The sequence below is a fragment of the Acomys minous genome (genome assembly GCF_964271855.1).
Source record: "Acomys minous genome assembly, chromosome: 2".
Classification (NCBI taxonomy): Eukaryota; Metazoa; Chordata; class Mammalia; order Rodentia; family Muridae; genus Acomys; species Acomys minous.
This window is the reverse complement of record NC_140484.1, coordinates 44440709-44456363: the sequence shown is the minus strand read 5'-3', so window position 1 is coordinate 44456363 and position 15655 is coordinate 44440709. Positions and strand designations below refer to the sequence as shown.

Genomic DNA, 15655 nt, shown 5'->3' with positions numbered 1-15655 from the left:
ATTTTAACATTTGTTAAAAAGATTTATCTACTTGTGTATTCTTGGTAACTTGCCAAATATAAGTTGATAGAATCTGTGTTTCAAGACTGGAAATCTTAGTTGAGTACCTAGCGACAACAATGTTTGCTTGTAAAAGAAGCATTGAGTTGTTTTGTTAGTTTCATATTTATTTTCTTTAGTCCTTCTGTTTTGTTTTGTTTATTATTCACTCATTTATTTGTTTGTTTTTTTGAGAGAGGTCCTCACTATAGACTGGCCTTGGATTTATAATCTTCCTGTTTTAGCCTCCTAGAGCTGGGATTAGAAATTTGCAGTACCACATCTGCCATGTTTTCTTTCTAATGCCCCCAAAGAAAGGCTTGCTCTGTTAGTTAAGGGTTCAACTTACCATCCTCTTTGGGAACAAGACTACTCTTAAAGAAGATATGCATATTTTCAAACTTTGTTTCTTGTTAAATGTTGAAGAAGTTTTAGGGTCCATTATGTAAAAATTCATGCCCAGTGGATAAATGTGTAAAGAGATAAAAATTTAAGGTTGCATTTCCATGTGCCTGTGAGATCTCAATTTTAATATAAATATATTGAGAATAAAGAAAGATGAAACATGCAAAGAAAATCAAGTGTTGAAGGAACAAAACTTGCACATCTTCAGAAGAATTTAGGAGTGATAAACAGATGGGACAGTGGGTAACATGCAGCAGTGCAAACATGAAGACCTAGGTTCGGGTTTCCAGCACCCACATAAAATACTAAATAGAGCAGCATGCATTTGCAATCCAAGAGCAAAGGAAGTGGAGGAGGTAGGGAGGTCCTGAGTGCTAGGGTCAGTGGTGAGACCTTGTCTCAAAAACTAGGGTAGGGAGAGAGATAAAGATATCCCAAATTGATCCTCTGAGCACTACATGCCATCTATGCACACATGCACATGCCATACATGTATATAGAATACACAGAACATGATGTGACATGACAATAACAACAGAGCTTGGGCATTATTGGAAGTAAAGGGACTTGAATAAGAAGCATTAGTCAGACATCATTTAAATAACACCCCAGAGGCAACTGCCAAAGTCACTTATTCACACTTTGATTTCATTCTTATTCCTATAATCTTTCTCTGGATTCAATAAGGGAAATAGACCAACTTGGCACAATATGACACCATCATAAAGAGTGATCAGTTTCGATGGGAGTTAGAGACAAAAAAAAAAATGCCTCCTTTTGGGAACACCTGGGATGCAGAAGGCAACACTTATGCTAAGTCATAGACGTGAAGACTATAGCAAATATTCTAGCAATAAGCCAATAGGATAATAATAAATGGCCTGCGGGCAAATCTCAACATCATGTGGGCTACAGAGCAAGGCATGACCTCCAAATGTCCCCAGGCCATGTTATTAGCTAAAAACAAGACAGGAGCCTACCATTCAACCATTCCTCCTCACAACACTTCACCTTCTTCAAGGGCAGACTCTTCCTTGTCTGTGTGGTGACAATCAAGGCTGATTGTCCTGGATTGCTTATACTGTGGAGCTTAATTTCCCTTTTGATCTGTTAACCATTCTAAATGTGCTGGAGTCTGTGATTAGTTTTGCTGAGGAGCTTTTTCTGTTGAGGAACGTGGGTGGCTCTTCACCCTGCTTTTCTGGGAGTCTTATGCTGATTTAATAAGAACTCTGGTTACAGGAAATTTGTGAAGACAAAGAGATGCAAAGCTAATATTGTGTTAGTATTTATTACCTTCTGAGCGTATCTGAAACATGAAAGGACTCCTACCTACGAGATCAGAAAGGACAAAGGAATGGCCAAGTGTGCTCAGGTACGGAGTCTGCCCTTCACTCTCCCCGCTTCTGATGGAAACGGAAAGAAGGATGAGCAGGAAAGGCTGTTTTCCATCTCCCTGTCTCACCCAGGACGCCTATGCCATCATCTTCTCATGGGTGAATGAATCCTGCATGCCAAATACTTGTTGACATTTCCACAGCAAGGATAGCACTTCCAATTATTGGGTTCTGAAAAAAAGGATTTGAGCAGGGGCACAGTGGAGTTCTATAGATTTATTGAAAACAGAAATGTGCATCTGAAAAGAATCTGAAGAAAGGGCCGAGGTAGGAAAAGAGATGCCGAGCATGTGTCCCCGAGTCTTCTGCTTTCTTGTCTACAGAATGAAAACGGACTTGATTTCTCTCAGTCCCTTGCCCATGTTTGAAAGCCTCAAGTGGCAGTCGTATGTGAACAGTGGTGTGTGAGATGAAGTGAGGGTCTGGGGCATTCTCATCTGTGAAACTGTGAAGCTGTTAATGGCCACGTGCTCTGCCTTTGTCTCTAAAAAACAACAGCATCAATGAAGCAGAGTTTAGAGATGGGCAATGATGCACAGCATTAAGAGAGAAACTCAGCTTGCCAAGTCACTTCTTGGAAGCATATTGGGACATATGACATCCTCCTGATAAAAGGGCCCAAGAGCAGAAGTCAGCTGGAAGATCTCTGTCTGCTTCTCCCAGTGAAAATGGAAGATCAGGGGATGTCACCTTTTCTCTTCTCATCTTTAAACAAGTGTAGGGACTGTGCTATCATCTTGTGAATATTAAGGTAAAACCATACTTTGTCAGATCTACCGAGAAGCCAGAGACCGCCAGAATTACCATCTGTCAGAAAATAAATATATATCGGTTTAAGCCACTGGTTTAAAAAAACCTGTTCCGTTAGTGTCTTGATGGACAGTAAATAGATACTCCCTGTAAGCTGCAATTAACCTACCTAGGAAAGAAGGGCTCATCTAGAAGGTCATATGCTTACCCTTCAACACTGTGTGCACTATAATGTATCAGGTCACCCAACCTATCACTTTATAGGTCCAGATGTAAGGAAGACAGAGAAGATCTGAAAGTATCTATGCTAAGTTCATGTTGATTGTATGGTCAAGAATAACTCAGAGTATAGGATGCCACAGGGATGTTTGGGCAAAACCCGAGGCCAAAGGTATCTGATAGAGAATCAGCTGTCTTTTCCTGCAGTCAAGTTTTGGAGTTCTCACTTTTTTCATAAGAATATGTGGCAATGAAATTATCTTCCTACGAAAGAAGAAAAATATATTGTATATTCAATAATCATTTTCCAAAAGAGTTTTGAGTCAAGGAGCTTGTAGGTAACCATAGACTTCTAGGTTTTCATGCATCGTATACAAAAGTCCTTTTTTTTTATCTCATGGCTAAGGAAGAATTTTCTTTAAGACCTCTTTATGTTTAAAGTATGAAATAAATATATTTGTGAGCTATAATATGTTACTCTGGAATGTGTATACATTATACAATTTATGAATGGAGCTAATTAACATCACTTCACAGCTGTGTCCTGTTAGACAAGTAAGAATACATCCAGTTGATTTCTTAGCAATTTTGAAGAATTCTAGCCTTTGGTGTTGATCATAATGATTACATTGAGATAGTTTTTGTTTTGCTTGGGATTGAATCCGGGACCTCACATATGCTAAAGAGGCACTCTATCGCTAACACATATCTCTAGCTCTCCTGACCAATACAACTGGAATTGTACACGCTTTTACCAGTGACTTCCTAATACCCACTCTCTTCTCGCCACTTGTAACCACTGTTCTCTCTATGACTGTAATGCTTTTAAACAATGAATATCATCCTGCAGCTGAAGAGATGGCCTACCTTTACAAGTCAAGCTTGCCGTGTATATTACAAGTTGCTAAAGGCCTATCTTAAAGTTTCTTTTTCTGCATAGAAGGAATGACAAAAGTATACTATGCTACCGCTAAGGCATTTATATCCACCTTCTGCCTGCCTCCAGGAACAAGCATATACATCTGGTGTGTTGTATACCACACACACACACACACACACACACACACACACACACACACACTACATAATCGCTATCTCATCAGTTTAATTTGATCATAGTAATACTGATGTGCAAACCAAAAAGGAGCTCCCCTATAAAACACACCGGGCAGCGGTTGGTTCCTTGTCCATGATGCGAGTCTACAGTGACTTTGCCTGTGCAGGGAGGCCTTATCTTCGTCCAGGCTAGGGTAACAGAAAGCTACATCCGAGTGCACAGTTGCACGGTGTGGGAGAAGCAGTACCTCCATACTTAGAAGTGCCCCACAGCTCACACGTATACTCTGGCTTTCCCGGCACACAGCTGCTCACTGGGAAACCTTGATGTATGGACTATCAATACTCAGTGTGTTCAGAGAGATCCCCAAGCGGGACCCCCCTACTGGAAGAAATACTAGATAAGATCCAGCACACGATACATTTCAATTAAAACGGAAGGGAACTGCTGCCTCACAGAGTGCGGCGCAAGGCTACACGATGTGTCACGAATATAAAAATTGAAGGCGAACGTATATTAGACAGTAGTTTTCTAGGTTTGTACTAGAACAGGCAGTGGTGTCCCCTCTTCTGCCTTCAAATCTAGGTGAAATCAGGTTAAAAGATTTGACTGGTTGGTCAGGACAAAAGAAGAGTTAGTCTTGGTGGATGGAGAGCAGACTGGAAGGAAGGGGAAAAGACACCGTTCTTACCCTGGTGACATTCAGGTGGCGTGGTGAGTGTTATTATAGGCTGGACCTTCTGAGCGCGTGGTAGTGCTCTATGAGTACAGCTCAAAACTTAGAACTCAGCTAGACTCTTCCTGTGGGGATCTGAAACTTGATTGGACGCCTGTGCCTTGTAGTTTACACCACCTGTTTGAGTTCCTGCCATTGACCGCTCAGGTCCAGTTGCTGGGGTCTGAGGTCCTCTGTCAGTCTTCTACCGGAGCTAGAATCTATTTGGTTCTGTCCGTCTTCTTTTAAAAATATGGAATTTTCAAGGAAAGAGAAATTTACAAAAAACCATTTTTTGTCCAAGAAAAGCAAGCAGAATGTCATAATGAAAGAATGTTTTAAAAATATGAAACTGAAAAGATGTAGAATACAAGACCCTTTTTCTTTGTGGTGTTAAAATTAATACAGTCTGACCTCCACCTGGGAGTAATAACTGCAGTGTCTTTGGACTTGACCTTCTAATCACCAACCTCCACCAAGTGTGTAAATTTTCAGGTGCCCTTGTTGGAGGGTGCTCTTGGACTGCTTGCCTGAGGAGTCCCTGAAGACCTGTTTCAGAGTTGCATGCCACTTTGGGTATCTTTGTCAAGCTCCAGCTGAGGGACTTTCATTGCTAATGTGGGTTGTCAGATTGGAAACTCAGTTGCCATAATGCTTACCTCAGGGAACAAGATACTGGCAGCATGCACCTGTGATCTTAATGGACGCTTATCTACCCAAACTGTTAATTTTTCCCCAATAAATTAACGATATAAATGAAAGGAAATTCAAGCTAAGGTTATATCTTTGTGTAGCTCATTCATAACTCACAGTATAAAAATGACCTTAGCCAGGCATGGTGGAGGATGCCTTAAATCCCAGCCCTGGGGGAAGCAGAGGAAGGCGGATATTTGTGAATTCGAGGCCAGTCTGGTCTACCAAATGAGTCCAGAACAGCCAGGGCTGCACAGAGAAACCCTGTCTCTACAAACAAACAAACAAACAAACAAACTCATTTTTGTTTCCTTTTAAGTTCGGAAGTGTAAGATACCATTGGTTGATTGAGTTTGAGAAAGAAAAAAAAATAAATTTAGCCTAGTAGACAGCTTGCCCCTGGACTACTCTTCTTCTTTTTCTTTCCCCTTTTCACTTCTGCTTTGCTGTATTACAAAGGTCTGAGGGGTCACCCTGGCTTTGCCACATTGTCACCTTGATCAGTGTGTCTCGTCTCTTTTTGGTAGTTTGGTAGGTTTGAGACAGAGTTTCTCTGTGTAACAGCCCTGCTGGTCTGGAACTCGATTCATAAACCAGGCTGACCTCAAACTCATAGAAATCCACCTGCTTCTTCCTTGCAAGTACCAGGATGACAGGTGTGCACTTAGTACCTAGTACCTAGGATAACTAGGCCAGCCTTCTCCCTTGGCCCCCCTGACTGCCTTCCTGACTCTCAGTTGTTCTCTCAGCTCCTTCCTCTACCTGCGTCTGTCATTTTGGGTCTAAAGCCAAGGACTAACTCTGCTCCTGGGATAATGAGTTTTTAATTGGTTAAGTTGTTGGTATAATGATGCTGTGACCCTCATATTGGGAGTCGTATCAATCAAAACCTGGGCCTATCAGTATCAAGCACAAACAGATTCTTAAGCTTCTGTTTCTCCCTCACAAAAGAGAAAAATTCAACTTGCCGTTCTTTAAGAGGCAGCTTCTGGGTTTTTCAGGTGCTTTTCCTCCAAGGTCTCAGCTCTGTACATTTTTACTTTAAAATGGCTTTTAAGAAAGGACTATAACCTGGGCGTGGTGACGCATGCCTTGAATCCCAGCACTCGGGAGGCAGAGGCAGGTGGATCACTGTGAGTTCGAGGCCAGCCTGGTCTACAAAGAAAGCCCAAGATAGGCAAGGTTACTCAGTGAAACCTTGTCTCAAACACACACACACACACACACACACACACACACACACACACACACACACACACAAGAAAGGACTATAAAGCACCAAATAGCAAACACAATAGTTGCTGGAATTGACATGATAAGATGTTGGGAGTGTTGGGAGTAAATTCTTTTTGGAAAATTTTCAATATACTTTCTAAATCAGCAGCTCCCCTTCCCTCCCCCTCTAGACAAGAAAGTCCGCAGTTTGCAGGAACACACTGGTTTAATAAAATTGCCCTTCTTCCTTCTACTAAAAGTTTACCTGCGAGAGCCCCGAACATAATAAAATCAGATTATGAAGGCAATCATATTTACTTGTAATAAATCAAATCTTGCAGACATCAGTTAAGTCTCCCTACTGCACTGGGACAATATCACGCGTGCATACATCAATACCTGAGGTGTCAGAAATATATTTCATAAGTTCAGAAAAATTGCGCAGACACGTGCAGTACCATTATGAGCAGCGCATTTGCAATGTGAACACTATGATGTATAAAGTGGCTTTGTTCGTACATTTAATAAGCACCACGTGTCAAGCCCACAACATAATGGAATTTGCTGGTGATTTCTTACCATTAAATGTAGGTTATTGTTTTTCAGGAGAAAAAAAAATCTTTCCCATGCTTTGCTATCATTACCCATTTCTAAGCGCCCAGCCTCCTTCTGCATAGCAGCAACCTCTCTAAATTATCGAGTAAATAAATAAATAAATCTAGGCCTACCACTGTGATATTAAATTAGGTTGGACAAAAATAACTATTGGTCTCACTCTTTGTCTGGGATTGGTGGCTATGAAAAGCTATGCTTTATATTCTCAAGCCATCTTTTATAATTACAGAAGTCTGAACATTCACTGTCTTCCACAGAAAGGTCTCAAAACAATATGGCATTTTCAGGCTAGCTTCATCAAACCTGCATGGCTCTTTTCTCCAACCCAATAGCTCAGATACCTAGCTTATATATTAGAGGTACACAGTAGAACTTGAGTCGAAGGAATTAATTAATTTTGCAGCAGCGATTTAGGTGAATTTTCACTGGTGTGTATCTGTGTTTCAGTTATGTTTTTATAATTTTGTAGGTTTATTATAAGGATGAATATATACCCTCTGTTGAGAATATCTAAGAAAGTGGTTGGGGGTGATAAAAATCAGTGAAGAATATTCTTTACTTCCTTTTCTTTTTTGAGTTTTTTTTTTTAATGTCAGGCATGAAAGTGTACATTTGCAATCTGAGCACTACAGGTGTTGGGTTTGAGACCAGCTTGGATGGAAGAATGAAAGCCTGTCTTGCAAAATAAAAAGTGTATTCTCCACAACCTGGGTTCATGAGTTCTCACTGCGCTATTATGAAGTTCCTGTTCTCTCTGTAGAGAGGAAATGGTTGGGAAAACTGTAGAGACATGGAGGGCAATAGGAAAGCAGATGGACAGGATGGTGGTACAGTGTCTGGTGTCAGACACATTTGCATTCATATGTACCCAGTGATGCTGGCATGTGGGATGCCCCAGTGTCCTACCCATCAGGCAAGTTCCTAGTGCTGTCTTCACTGCAAATGTTTCAAGATTTCCCATGATTTTCTTTCGCATGCTTTCCCACCCTATTCCACACTCTTCTACCTGGACTATCCTCTTCTCTTACCTCACTTTTATTGACCTGCACCTTAGGTGTCTTATTCGATTTTAGAACTTAACAAGAATCTCTAATTATGTGAGGTTTACAAAACAAAGGGATAAGACAGCTACAACACACAAAGGTTCTGTCTGATGATGTGTGGTGCATGCTCAGGGGAGCACATGAAGACAGGTGTGACTCGTGAAAGGAGACAGCGTGGGGCTGATGGACAGGGTTTGAGCATGAGCTGCTAGGAGGAAAATATACAGACAGAGAGGGAAAGAGGGAGCAGAGAGCTTTATCATTTCCAGAAGAAGGAAATTCATGACTGTTGAATTTTGCTGTTGAAATTCTGCCCAAAGAAAAATTTTAAGCACTGCCCTAAAGAAGCCCAGAATGTGTACTTATTTCAGAATATTTTTAATTTTCCCTTACTTGATATTTTTGGAAATCTGCAACCCCATTCACAACTTTCTTAAAAAGATGCTATTTCTAAACTGCCCATGCTGGATCTCCAGTGCTGGTTGGTTATCAGTAAGAGTGTAACCTTACAGTCTAGCTTCTGGTCAGAGCATAGACTCTGCAGCATCCTTCTCTCCACCACTGTAGCCTGGAGACACTGCCTGGGTGTCTAGGAGTCTCTGGCAGACAACCCTGACAGTCCTCGTGCCGTATCTCTTATGGGAAATACTTTCACAAAGGGTGCGTTGGTGATGTTGGCATGGCATATCCTCCTCCCTACTCCTTTCTCTGCTTCCTGCCTGAAAGTGAGAGAGCCTGGCTGCAGGCTCCTCCTGTGAACCCCACAATCTACAATAATGCCCTCCCATTTCTGCCACAGGGGTTCTCCAGAGACACTGACATGCTATATGTCTGTGGCACTGGGCCTAAACCTTCACTATTCTATTGCTACTCTGACTTTCTGTAGTGTTGTTAATAACTTGCCTTCACTGTGCTTGGACCCGACATTGGTAAGTCAGCCTTGTTTATCTCTTCTTTACTGGGAAGGGCCAGATCCCAAATTGAGAGCCCTTTCTTCTTTCGTAGTTAGGTAGTTAGGAGGATGAATATTCATTCATTAGTAACTGCTTCTTGCTGGACTGCGCTATTGAAAATTCAAGAAGACAGTCTTTCCTACTACTGTCCTGATGGCAAAGCTCTCCGGGGTAGAATGGAGGATTACAAATGTTGTTTGTCTGATAGTTAAGTGGGAACAAGAGACAGTTTCTGCAATGAATCTCTCAGATACCCCCCCCCCTTTTTTTTTCAGTCCAGCGGAGGAATAGAGATCTCAGTGTCTTTTTCTGGATTGGTCCGAGGCTCTGTTGAAGTAGCAGCTCCATATATCCTAGGTGAGTATAAACAAATTTTGTTAAGATTTTTAGGAGATAAAGTCCAATAGCAGGGCCAGGAGGAACACCAGCAAGAGCCCTGCCAAGGGACAGCGACCCATTTCTGAACTGCAGACCCTTCCCAAGATCAGACAGCCCGACTGGGCAGTTAGTGTGACTGCAGGTTGTTTTTGGCAGCTCTGATCAGCACTGATATGAAGAGGCATAACCTCTCATTTCCTGTATCTAAGCCTCTGTTTTACCACACTTTGCAATTTAAGATACACGAATACAAACGTTTTTAAGATGAGTGTTGACTGCTAGCACATCTTTTCAAAAATACGTTTCTCAAGGTCTTTATCTTAGCCAAGTCTAGGAATCAACTCTAAAAATTTGAAACTAAAGTTCAAAAGCCATAGAAAGGCAGGCAGTTTATAGACGATCCCATGGGTTTCTTTACGTGTGAAATGTAATTCTTTTTTATCGTGTATGTGAGACAATACCATATCTGTGCCTTTTGGTTTAAAGGACAATAGCCTAGGTAAAATACATATTCCGTGATTAACTTCTAGTGCTGCAAAGGGAAACAGGTGGCTACACAGATAGAAGGAGAAGGCAGTGGTAGCTACATTTCTTAAGTTGCCTTGTGGACTCAAAGTTTTTAATAGAGGAAATTTCTAAAAACTCATTATAATTAGACTTAAATGGTTGGCAAGATCAGGCAGCAGACAGTCCTTAGCAAGCTTGGGGGCTCATGAGGATGGACTCCTTCCTCAGGATCAACTTTGGACCTCAGCTCCCACTTATCATGTGAATAAGTGTCCTGGCTTTGTTGAGGGCCATTAAGGGCTACTTCCTCCTGACCAAAATAATTGAATCTGAGCTCTGCATCTGGCCTTAGGTACAGACGTGACATTCTGATCTGCCCCAGAGATCAGAATATTTTATGCTTTTATTGTCTCTATTAATTGTTAATTTAACTGGGACTGTCAGTTATCTGACCAGAATACCATCCCTCAAGAGAGACGATTCAGTAGAAGACATGCTAAAGAGATGGGAGAAATAATTACCCTTTAATGATACACTGTCATATACCTTCAGAAACCCCTCCTTCTGGGCATCTACTTACAGATCTTCAGGTCAAAGCCTGGCCACTCATCTGAATTCTAAGTCAGAAGTCTAACTTTTCATTTTCCTCTCTCTGGCTCTCCTTTGGATACCAAGAAAAATTGTACAAGTGCTTGCTCTCACACTCCAGACATCCTTACTCTTTCTCTAAAGGACCAAAACAAAACAAAACCCTACTCCTGGAGCTGTTTGCCAACCTCCATCTCTGAATCTTCCTTCTTTTGGGGACCTTAACTCAAAAGGCCTATCTCTCTTCGTCTTATCCAGCTCCAATCTCCCAGTGGCTGCCAAGGTTTACAGCATGTCTGCTCTGTTCTTTTCTCTCAAACTCTAATAGAAATGGTCCTCAAGCTTTCGTCTGAGTCCAGTTTAAACTATTTTATCAACAAGATTAAAAATCCCAGGTGAAAGCTAAGAGAGGACCAACATAGCTTCTGTTCTTATCACATAACAAGCTTGGAGTCACCTTCCTCTGAGGTCTTTCAGCCACACAGACCCTGAGAACCGCTGCAAAGATTATCTCTCTTGTTATGGGCTGGAAATTCAATAGAGAGAAGTTTTGAGTAGTTAAGAGACAAAGTTACATTTCAAATTTAGCTCTATGTGTTCTGATTGTTCTTGATCAATTAATACAGCTTCCAATAAGATAACTAATAAAACTCCTTGCCAATAAGATAACGAATAAAGGGAATGCAGGATTTCTGTTGTTTCCATTTTCACAAAATTCAATGGAATAGAACCTCAAGATCTTATACTTTTGATGGCCCCAAATCCTTTCTTTGTAGGCAAGCAATAAGTAAACACCACAAAGGAAATTTTAGAGGCAGATCATTTAGTTAGCTTGTTGAATGAACGGTGGTCTAAATGCTCATGGACTTCATGGTTTATCTGATAAAATCATCAGCCTCGAGGTGATGGTATTGAAGATATAGAGCATTAAGAGGTGATGAAGTCATGGATTGGAGCACTTGTGAATTGCATTAGTGTTCTAAAAGAAATGTGTTAGCATTATAAAGATGTCTGTATTAGTTGCTTTTCTATCACTGTGACAAAACACCATGACCAAGATAACCAATGAAAGAAAAAGAAAGCATTTAATTTGCCCTGTGGTTTCAAAGGGTTAGAGTCCATGATGGTGGACCAACAGCTTGGCAGCAGGAACAGATGGAGAGCTCACATCTGATCTGCACGTAGGAGGCCAAGAGCGAACACTAGGAATGGCACTTCACTGGCATGGTCATGGTCAGGGTCAGGCAGCATCTGTCTCTTGTCCCCCTGGGTCCTTTCAGTTTCTTTGGTTCATATTCCAGGTAAGGGACTGACTTGATAATGAAGTGGATCTTCTCTTCCATGACCTTCACAAGCAAGCAAGAGTCAACATGGTTCAGTGCAGATCAGTGCCTTTACAGCTCATGCTTCTTGTCCAGCTTTTTCTTGCTCACCACACAGGAGAGAGCATGGTGAATTATCCACCCAGGAAGGCATGGTGACGCCTTACTCTGGTGCTTCAGAATGTTACTTCATACAGGTCTTCACCTCAGCTGATTGGTTAAGATAAAGTTTAATGCCTTTATAAACAGGGAACATCTGAACATGTACACAGTGGTGGCACGGGGAGGAAGGTAGAGAACCAGAGAGGTCAACAGCTGTTGAAAGACACCGGAAGCAAGGTGGCGTGCCACTTGTTCCCTGCAGTCCTCAGAAAGAAACAGCTCTTCTGCAGCCCTTGACTTTGGACTCAGCTCAAAGCCTCCCAGACTGTGCGATGTATGTCAGGGCAACCTGTGGACTTGAAGCTTCAGTGCCAGAGTCAAGGACAAGAGCTTTTCAGAGATTCCTTCATCAGCGTCTACATTCAACTGCAATCAAGTCTCCGGCACAGCTCTTCAATGGTTCTGCCTCTCCAAGCCCTAGAAGATAGAAGATGGAAAGAAAAAAAAAATTAAAAGGAGCCACATACAATTGCAGCATAGGGAACTTCTGGGTAATAGATTGAACCTGAATCTCATTGCAAAGACCTTGTGGCCCAGAGCAAAGGTCTTTTCCCCTCTCTTCCCTTTGGCTATAGTGTGCTTCTGTTAATACACTATCAGCAAAGGCCTATTTTCACTGCTTAAAGGTATTTTTTTAAAAACCAAAGTCAACAAAAAGAATCCTAAGGAAGTGCCCTTTCAAAGAAGTTGAATACAGATGAATATTGTTTCACATATTGTTTAATATTGCAACTTTATTAGAAAAAGAATCAAGTTATGAAGATGCACTTTATGAAAGAAAACGCTCCCAGAGTCCTTCTGGTTAGGAGTGAGCACAGTTAACTCTTTTTTTCAACACACTCAGGCCCAGCAGTTGATCAGTTGGAAGGGAGGAAGGCAAAGAAAAGTACTCAGGTGTAAATCCCCATATTAAGATCTTCTTTCCTCAAGGAAAATAGCAAATATCCATTGAGGCTTAATTCCCTGGCACCTTTATTAAGATAATTATACTTGTTTTTTTTCCCCTGAAAATTCAAAACCATTTTGGAGCCATGCTGAGAAACACCTAATTGTTACTAAACCATACAATTTAAGACTAAGAATATACTTTAAGGTACTTTTTTTTCCCCCAATGAACAAGTATATTTGTATCTCAAAAATCTACTTTTTAATTACTGCATGTTTTAATGCAGAATTTGGTAGATTATCATCATCTGGTGTCTAATCCTCTCTTTTAAGATGGACATATGTCAAAGGTCAAATGTTCATAAGGCTATCTGTGAGGCGGGGGACACCATCTGCAGTGCATTTTGTTTGGGAAAGCAAAGTTTCAGGTCATCTCTAGGGCACTGCTGTGTTGTCCTTGATTAGGTCATCAGTTCAGCTGTAAATGTGTACACCTACAATCTCACCCAGATTTGTGAGGTTAATATCTTTTCCAAGGTGGAACATGAGAGAAAAAAAAATCTCCTCCGCACAGGCTCACAACACCTGGTGATGTTAAGCTGCTTCTGGCATTACCTCCTCACCTGATACCACATGACTTATTTATATTAACATGGGTAGCTTTGATGTAGAATATTCATCATTTTGTCAAATTCCATTTCCCCTCTTTATCCGGTTCTACATGCTGCAACCAACATAATTATCTGGTACATCCATTTAAACACATGACAAGCCTCCTGTAAAGAGATCCCCACAGAAGGGATGTTTTTTCTTTTTAATAGTCTTCTCTCTTTCAGTGTCTTTTAAAAATGTTAAGATAGGGGGTAAAAGATTACTAAGCTACTTTCTCCAAGAGATCTTTGATAGAGTAGCAGTAATTGGATTATTTTAACTTCCTGATGCAAATTAACTTATTTGCTTGGATAGTCAAAATAGTGAGCTTAAGGCTAGCTGCAGGGGGTTGCATAATTATGGTTGTTAAGAATAAAATATTTCTGGTTAAGGAAATCACAGCCCTCTTTTTTTTTTTTTTCCACAGAGAGGAAGCAGGAAAGGGGAATTGTGGGCACATCCATCAGAGAGCTGGTAAGCGGAGTCAGCTGTTTACCTCAGGAACTGGAGAGAGGTGGGGTGGGGTGGGGTGGGGTGGGGTGGGTGTGGGTGAGCAGGCTCAAGGAATGGTAGCTGAGGGACAGGGTTCATGTCTGAGCAAGCCGGCAGGTACCAAAGCGACAAAGTTGTACCTCTGTGAACCCTCAAGCTACAGTGTTTGAACCAAGTGATGAATTTCTCTACTTTACACAGCACTCTGCTTGCAGATAGGACAGAACTACCAGAAGGTAAAATTAGGAAAAGATACACACACAGCTAAGTATGTACACACATTTTGCTGCATGATGGTTCTTTAACTTGTTTGCTTGGTTTTTGCTTTTTACCCCAAATAAACAATTAAAAGTCCCCATTTCTATAGCTATAAAATTGGCAGCCTAAGTGGGAGGGGGGTTGTTAATTCGCTATTTTCCCAACTTAGTTTTCAGACACAGACCAACAGGTTCCTGCAGAAATCTTTCCTGGAAGCTGGGCCTGGAGGCTCGTGCTTATAATCCCAGCACTTGGGAAATGGAGGCATAATGATCAGAAAGAAAAGGCCAAGTGAATCTACATAGTGAGAGACTCTGTCACAGACTAAAAGCTGAATGAAAGCAATCTTTCTTGCAGCCTTAGAGCTGGCCTCCATGCAGCTGTGGTGAGAACAGAGCCCTGGAAGCTGCTGGCTCCTCCTGTCCCCAAGCCCCTTCCATTTCCACACCCCAGGGCAGCCTCTCAGAGCTCATTGCCTGGGGCAGCAAATAGCATCCAGCGGGATTTCTGTCATACTCACCTCTTCTCTCCCATCAGTCTGACTTCCTGGAATAAGGCATCCGCTTTGAGCCTTTCCCTGTAAACTGTTTTCCCATTGCTTTCATCTCTCACTTTGGTTATGCTCAGAATTTCCTTTTCTTTTGCTTTTGCCTCTTTTCAACCACTATTAAAACTACCCCAGTGCCACAGTAGCACACCAGCTCTCCTTTGCTAATCTAATTTCTCTGGGACTTCTGTGATTTAGAGTACAGGCCCACAACTTGGGAGAATCCTCTCCGCATCAACTTCCATCAGCCTGTGATATTCTTACATACTGTGATTTTTCAGGCTACTCTCCTGGGTATACCTGGATGTGTTATGACCCCAGTTCCTTGTTTATGAAATGAAATAAATAATAGCCAATACATTAATAGTCTACTCAATTAAAACGGTTTTCCCTATTACTTCAATCATCACCGTTAATAAATTGAATAATTGATCACGCACTGTATCTGATTTACTGCACAGAGACCAGGCACCTGACTGGGAGCCACAGACTGGTAGAACTAGAGAACACTAGGTGAGTGGGGTCCCGCACAGGGCAGACCACTGGTTGGCCTGGCCCCTGGTCAAGCAACAGCCCACGGAGGTCCTGAACCCACTCTCCAGACACCAGAACGAAACCCACCTGCAGACTGCCGCCAGCCTATAAAGTGTGTGGGACAGTGGAACACCAGAGCTCCTGGCCTGGGAAAGTCTTAGGGAAATGGATGAATCTGTCTGCCCTCTCTATTCTGGTCCCCACCCCTACCCCCACTTCATGCCAGTCTG

At 41.8% G+C, this 15655-nt stretch overlaps 1 long non-coding RNA gene across 1 annotated transcript in view; it reads left to right on the top strand.

Moving 5' to 3' along the window:
* The window catches only part of LOC311592067, a 46619-nt gene extending 31362 nt beyond the window's left edge, over positions 1-15257 (top strand). Inside the window, exons 2-5 of the long non-coding RNA XR_014777280.1 lie at positions 8948-9077; positions 9382-9458; positions 14022-14068; positions 14514-15257. This is a non-coding gene — a long non-coding RNA (uncharacterized lncRNA). The remainder of the gene's footprint in view (positions 1-8947; positions 9078-9381; positions 9459-14021; positions 14069-14513) is intronic.
* The last annotated feature ends 398 nt before the right edge of the window (positions 15258-15655 follow it).